Genomic DNA, 7,822 nt, shown 5'->3' on the forward strand with positions numbered 1-7,822 from the left:
TAAATCAAAGACAGTGCTTCTATACTAATTGCCAGGCGCTGAGACGAATGCCGCCAAGATCCAGCGTCTATGACTTACGGTTCAAGAATTAGCCTCAGAAACAGTGGGAAACAGGGCTTCTATACTAATTGCCATGCGCTGAGACGAATGCCGCCAAGATCGAGCGTCTATGACTTACGGTTCAAGAATTAGCCTCAGAAACAGTGGTTCTGAACATGCTGCCAATAGCTCGCCTGGGAAACATCCAGAGAAGTCCAAGATAGTGTTTTTTAGACTGGCTGCCACGAGCTGAAACGAATGCAGCCAAGAGCGAGCGTCTGTGACTTACGGTTCAAGAGTTATTCACATAAACATGGTTCTGAACTTTGCTGCCAGCCGCGAAAGCGAAAATAACCAATTATTTTTCAATGGTGTTGTACTGTGATATTTGACGGGGCTATGTTCAATGCATCAAGTCTTATTGCATCAATAAAATATATTTATTATTTGAATTGTTTCTAGTCTCCTATTAGGTTTCAAAGTGATAGAGAGATATTAAAATTGAGAGGGATTCTCATGCATTTTTTTTGTCTTATGATATATCATATCACTAGTGTGATAATATGGGTCCGTTACACGTATGAGGATAATGTGACATCCTGGACACGTGAAGACGTGTCTATGTGGTCCCATAACTCTGGGAACAAGATCGTTCTGAGTACTTGGTTGTATACAGAGGTCTTTGAACCCACGTGTGGATCGTCTTTAAAAGCCGACATTAAGCTACTTTTAGATATTCCTAATATCTCCATCACTTACTATAGGGAGCATTTACTAATATATCTGTATTTTTTACATTCATGACTTTTTGACTGACATAGCTGGGTCAAATGATATCTATAATAATGTTACAGCAGTTGCTTAGCAACTCATGATGCCATGATACACGGGGCGGCTCAGTGGAACGCATTGACACGCATTACATCATATGGATGCGACCTATGCTCTCTGCTGCGGAGTGATGAACTACTTCCGCCTCGGGGGATTACACTGATGTGTCAAATTTCAATTACCACGAGGGATGCAGCAGAGTGCTGCAACACACTTGAATGGAGTAGTTGAGTCTGAAGTTCTGATTGGTGAGTGACGATATACCAATATATTTTACACCACTGCTGCATAAATGATTATAATGTAATCAGTTGTTTTTAATGTTTTTGTTATTATGTATTGTTAATCACGATGTCACATACACACTTCTGTATTTTCTGTATCATGTCTATGTTTATGATGATACCGTACACAATTTATGATGTTTGTTTTCATACACTTTGCATTTGATTGTTTTATAATGAGACTAATTATGTAAAAGAGTCTCAAACATATAAAAACTTGCTGAATAGATGTGTCACTAGGCTTGATAAAGATCCTATTGTAGGATTGAAACGTTGCTGTTATTTTGGATTGAATAAACCACCATTTTTTTCATGTTGGAGTGCTGCAAATTTTCTTTTGCTATACATTATTATACGTCCGAGGATCGGGACGTTTTTGCCTGGCACCTGGTCGATTATTCCTATGTGAGTGCTGCTGTCTTCTTGTGTGCTATATTTGGATTCCATTAGCTTGCACCACGTTTTTTCAACCATCATTTACTCGTTTAACATGGAGCAGGTCAATATACCTGCTGGGAATGTTTCATCCAATACTGCTGCTGTTTTTACTGAAGAGGACATTGAAAGAATCCTGAGTGGAGCGGATGGTGATGTGTCATTTTTAAGTGTTCCTTCTATTACTGACATCAAGAGAAATCTGGAATTTGAGTCACGACGTCTGATTAATGTTGAATTACATCTACTCACATTGGGACAATACTATAGAAACAACATGATCCCACGGGGGATGAGAATTTTACTTAAACCAACGATGCATATGCAACACGAAGAGTTCAGGAATAAAAATGAGCAACTCGCTAGCAAATATGCCTTGGAAACTATATTACTTAATATGGATTTTTTGCAGAGAGATCTGAGATCTTTAAGGGTGAAAGCACAAGATTTGGAGAACACACTTAAATCGTTGGTGCAAACTGATGATTTTAATATACACATGGAGAAATTACGTATGACGCTCAATAAAGTGAGGATGGATATAGAAGAAACCAAAAAGAAGAAATGGTTCCGTGATCAAACAGATTATTCCATGGGACGTGTTTACACATGGGACAATTCTCTCAATTATGCTGATGGAGCCTTCAGACGTGACAACAAAAGAAGCAATGAACCGGCTTTCAATAAAAGCGATTCCCGTAATCAATTCCATACTAAGAAATATCCTCCAAGTAATAATGAAGATTTTTTAGATTCCAGTCCACTGGACAAATCAAAAAGAAGAAAACCAGACGAGCAGGTCGTAGGAGAAGCAGAGGAAGGAAGAACCCGTTTTCAAAAATCTACTCATCAGAAAGGGCAGAAACCGGTGCAGGACAGCACCAAGAGGACTCTGCCCAAACCACAGTGGTAAATATCTCTCAACATCAATTGTCTCATACACAATTACAATTATTATCAAAAGGGTTGTCATTTTGCCCTAATCAGCATATTGATTGGTTTCAATTAGAGTTGGATATTTACAGTTTTGTTAGAGCTGTTAAATTGAAGGTTTGGTTTGAAACACAACCGGTTAATCCAGTAATACAGGATACCCTTCCGATACTATCACTTAAAAAACTGGGGTTATTTAATAAGAGTGTGTTCCAACCTCCTATAACATCACATGCGATAGAAACCTTTAGAGAACTAGTACAGAAAGATATTGCTTTACTTAGGTCTCAAACGAGTGAATTGAGCTTTAAACAGCCTAATATGACTACTCTGGATATGGTGGCATTAGATGAGTTGATCCATAACCATGATCTCACTATAAAACCTGCTGATAAGGGTGGAGCAATCGTGGTTATGGATTCAGATATGTACTTGAGAGAATGCTATAGACAACTAGCAGATACCAATGTATATAGAGTACTAAAAAATGATCCTAGACATGATATTTCAAAAAGAATTACTTCACTTATTAAAATAGCTCTAGATGAAGATGTAATTGATCAAATGCTACATAAATTTCTCACTGTTGAATTTCCTGTCACTCCTTGCTTATATATATTACCAAAAATCCACAAAGATTTAATGAACCCACCAGGTCGCCCTATTGTATCTGGCAGGGGTTCATTAACAAGTAACATCTCTATCTTTGTGGACAAAGTGCTGAGAAATTTTGCTATTAACTCCAAATCTTATATTAGAGACACCACTGATTTTCTACAAAAATTAAAATCTATAAAACTACCAGAGGGGTCCATTTTGGTCTCCTTTGATGTCACATCTCTTTATACCTCGATTGATCACAACAAGGGTCTTGATGCTGTACGACGTAAATTATTGACTTCTGACTATGACAATGCTACTTGTGAGTTTATTATTTCATTAGTGGAACTTATTTTGACATCTAACTATTTCATATTTAAAGAGAGTTATTATATACAGGTGAAAGGAACGGCCATGGGGTCTAACATGGCTCCCACGTACGCCAACATTTTCATGGACAACATTGAGGAGGTGTCGGTCTATGTATCCCACCACTTCTCACATGTTTTGAAGTGGTGGCGTTACATAGATGACATCTTCCTCATTTGGACTGACACTGTTACTACATTAATGGATTTTCACAGGTTTCTTAATTCAATAGATGATGAGATTCAATTTACGATGAAACATTCTATGGATAATATCCAATTCTTGGATGTTACTGTATCTATTGTGAACAATATAATCAGAACTAAAATGTACACGAAAGAGACCGATAGGAACACTCTGCTACGATTTGATAGTTGCCATCCGAGAAATATGGTAAGGTCTTTGCCGTATAGCCAAATGATTAGGGCCAAACGTAATACCGACAGACAGGAGGATCTTGATATATCTTTAGACACTATGGTTAGCAACTTTTTACAAAGAGGTTACCCCAAAACATTGCTGTGGACACATAGAAAAAAGATTGATAATGTAGCGAGGGACAGTTTATTGCAGTCTAAAAAACCGTCAACGCATGGAAAACGGAAACGTATTCCATTTATCTCTACTTATAATGATAGGAGTGGAGACATTTCCAAAATTATGAATAGACATTGGCCAATTATCAGCAATAGTTTTGGACACATTGATGTATTGAATAATAATCCACTTATGTCTTATAGACGCCCACAAAATCTTCGAGATAGACTGGTGAAAACCAGAATGCCAGATCATAAGAAAACGATACAACCTATTTTTAAACCACTAAAACCTGGCAATATTCCATGTTACAGATGTGTCAATTGTGCTTTGATGTGCAAAGGGGAATTTTTTAGACATCCGTTGACTGGACAACAGTTTAAAATTAAACACAATTTCACCTGTGATTCAGAGTGGGTCATATATGTGCTATGGTGTCCTTGTGGCCTCCTATATGTGGGTGAAACCACCTGTTCCTTTAAAACTCGTCTAAACAATCACCGTTTCTCTATACGTAAAAAGAAACTTGATTTACCTGTGGCTAAACATTTTTCGGAACATGGTCACAATGAAAGGGATCTAACATTTATGATTCTGGACCATGTTCCTCCATTACAGTTTGGCGGTGATCGCCATCTGGTTTTACACAAAAAAGAATTAAGATGGATATTTTTACTGAACACCTTAAAACCTTGTGGTCTTAATGTAGAATTTGTTGTAGATAGAATTGCCTTATGAGCTCCGCCCCTTTGTGTTCTCTTGATGTTCTCTTCAGTAAGATGATTGTTGACACATTAATATCAATATCTATATCTCATATTTACTGTCAATGTCTTATAAATACTAAAAACAATTATGTTTTGTATTTTTTTTAGATTGGAATACCACTCCCAACAGAACTTCGGAACTTCTTTAATTATTTTTCAATGGTGTTGTACTGTGATATTTGACGGGGCTATGTTCAATGCATCAAGTCTTATTGCATCAATAAAATATATTTATTATTTGAATTGTTTCTAGTCTCCTATTAGGTTTCAAAGTGATAGAGAGATATTAAAATTGAGAGGGATTCTCATGCATTTTTTTTGTCTTATGATATATCATATCACTAGTGTGATAATATGGGTCCGTTACACGTATGAGGATAATGTGACATCCTGGACACGTGAAGACGTGTCTATGTGGTCCCATAACTCTGGGAACAAGATCGTTCTGAGTACTTGGTTGTATACAGAGGTCTTTGAACCCACGTGTGGATCGTCTTTAAAAGCCGACATTAAGCTACTTTTAGATATTCCTAATATCTCCATCACTTACTATAGGGAGCATTTACTAATATATCTGTATTTTTTACATTCATGACTTTTTGACTGACATAGCTGGGTCAAATGATATCTATAATAATGTTACAGCAGTTGCTTAGCAACTCATGATGCCATGATACACGGGGCGGCTCAGTGGAACGCATTGACACGCATTACATCATATGGATGCGACCTATGCTCTCTGCTGCGGAGTGATGAACTACTTCCGCCTCGGGGGATTACACTGATGTGTCAAATTTCAATTACCACGAGGGATGCAGCAGAGTGCTGCAACACACTTGAATGGAGTAGTTGAGTCTGAAGTTCTGATTGGTGAGTGACGATATACCAATATATTTTACACCACTGCTGCATAAATGATTATAATGTAATCAGTTGTTTTTAATGTTTTTGTTATTATGTATTGTTAATCACGATGTCACATACACACTTCTGTATTTTCTGTATCATGTCTATGTTTATGATGATACCGTACACAATTTATGATGTTTGTTTTCATACACTTTGCATTTGATTGTTTTATAATGAGACTAATTATGTAAAAGAGTCTCAAACATATAAAAACTTGCTGAATAGATGTGTCACTAGGCTTGATAAAGATCCTATTGTAGGATTGAAACGTTGCTGTTATTTTGGATTGAATAAACCACCATTTTTTTCATGTTGGAGTGCTGCAAATTTTCTTTTGCTATACATTATTATACGTCCGAGGATCGGGACGTTTTTGCCTGGCACCTGGTCGATTATTCCTATGTGAGTGCTGCTGTCTTCTTGTGTGCTATATATATATATATATATATAAAGGAAAGAGAAATCAGTTTGTAGGTATCAGTTTTAGTTACTGACCAGTGTGAACGTTTAACATAAATCTGTCATTGTTTATGTTTTTCTTCAAGTTAATTATCTGATTAAGATCTATTACTGATTAGGCTATGAAAAGCTTGTTCTCCACACGAAGAGTCCAACTGGGAGCGAAAGGCGTGAGAACCAGATTCTAACAGAATGTGGACGGATAAGGGAATGTGAACCGGTAACACCCAAGGCACTCTTGATGGCTTTTGCATTGATGGTGTATGACCTCACATATGCCCTAAGACTGCAAGGATCGATTTGGTAAGATCTAATTGGTATGTCCCAGGTTTTACAGCTGTTGCTGCTAAATTCTGTTAGAGCTGTTTGATTTGCCTACAGAACAGTCCTGGCAGACCGGTGCCAACCTTATCATACCCGCCTCCCACAAAGAGAACCGACCTTGAGAGGCCTTCCCAGGTAGAACGAACCAGATTAGAGTAAGAAAAAATTGGTTTGAGACACTTGTCAAATAAACATGTGGAATCTGTGTATGTTTCTGTGAGGTGGAGATGTTCTAGGCAATCAGCTGAGATCAAGGTACAAATCCTGCTGAAAGAGTATCACCAAGTGCAAATGAAGTACCCAATAATTACACATCTTCTAGGTGCCATGTCCATTGTAACAGAGAAGTTTTTTTTTTTTCCTTATATAAAGGTGTTTGATGTCGTTTAAGGGCCTGACATTATTGTATGTACTTAGAACAACGTTTATAGTGTATGCGGATGATGTTATCACCAGATTAGTATTTATTTTAACAATTGACAAGAGTTGGGGGTCCCCAGCAAGTGCCAGTAAATATGAACTAAGAGACTTTTAATATGATGAACTCCATCACTGAGATGCGGCAGGCGCAGCCTGAGCCACTACAACGCGTTTATCATGAACAGACGGCAGTGTCACAATTCTAAGCGGCCGCCTAGACAAGTAACTTGCCAGAGAAAGAGTACAGATGCGGAGGGTTCGTGATAGTCACAATACAACTCCACTAATCCGCCTACGTGGGATCTCACCCCAGGCTCATAGCATGAGGTGCTATGTACAGCCTGATGACGTAAACTAAAGGAGACGGTGTCGGACAGATGAGAAGGACCAAACCAAGTCCTGATGACATCAGCAAAGATCAAAGTAAAGACCAAAGACCTGAGTGAATCCGTCAGCAGGATCAAGTATTTTGATAAGTAAAAGTGACTAGGAGGGGGTAATAATAACTCCCCCACTAGACACCAATGTAGTCTGACTCCACAATTGTGTGGGTTACCCTGAGGGTGACAGTCAGTGAATAGCAGAAGACAGGAGAAGAAGAAGACGATGGTGTACAGGACTGGCAATGAACTGATGGGACCCGAAACCTGAGGGTGATAGCATTATGATTATTAGTTGAGGCCCTATTGTTCATAATGTCTGAGGTTTATAATTATAATGTGTGTAAATATGCCACGGTGCTGCAAATTACAATCTGAGGAGTTTTATGTGGAGGTGTGAGGTGAAGATCACTGTGCTGCCCATGTCCTGTCATATCTGCAGGGGTAAAGTCCCATTAGGACAGTAAGTGACAGTGCGACAATTATTACTGTTAATAAAAATGTAGACCGGATTAATTATATATATATATATATA

General features: G+C 38.0%; 1 long non-coding RNA gene across 1 annotated transcript; it reads left to right on the forward strand.

Annotated features, from left to right (window-relative positions):
* The first annotated feature begins 409 nt into the window (after positions 1 to 409).
* On the forward strand, positions 410 to 6,014 carry LOC142731454 (uncharacterized). The gene is made up of 2 exons (XR_012878935.1): positions 410 to 1,118; positions 4,904 to 6,014. It is a non-coding gene; the product is annotated as an uncharacterized LOC142731454 (long non-coding RNA).
* Positions 6,015 to 7,822: the final 1,808 nt, after the last annotated feature.

Source organism: Rhinoderma darwinii, unplaced genomic scaffold (assembly GCF_050947455.1).
Source record: "Rhinoderma darwinii isolate aRhiDar2 unplaced genomic scaffold, aRhiDar2.hap1 Scaffold_789, whole genome shotgun sequence".
Lineage (NCBI taxonomy): Eukaryota > Metazoa > Chordata > Amphibia > Anura > Rhinodermatidae > Rhinoderma > Rhinoderma darwinii.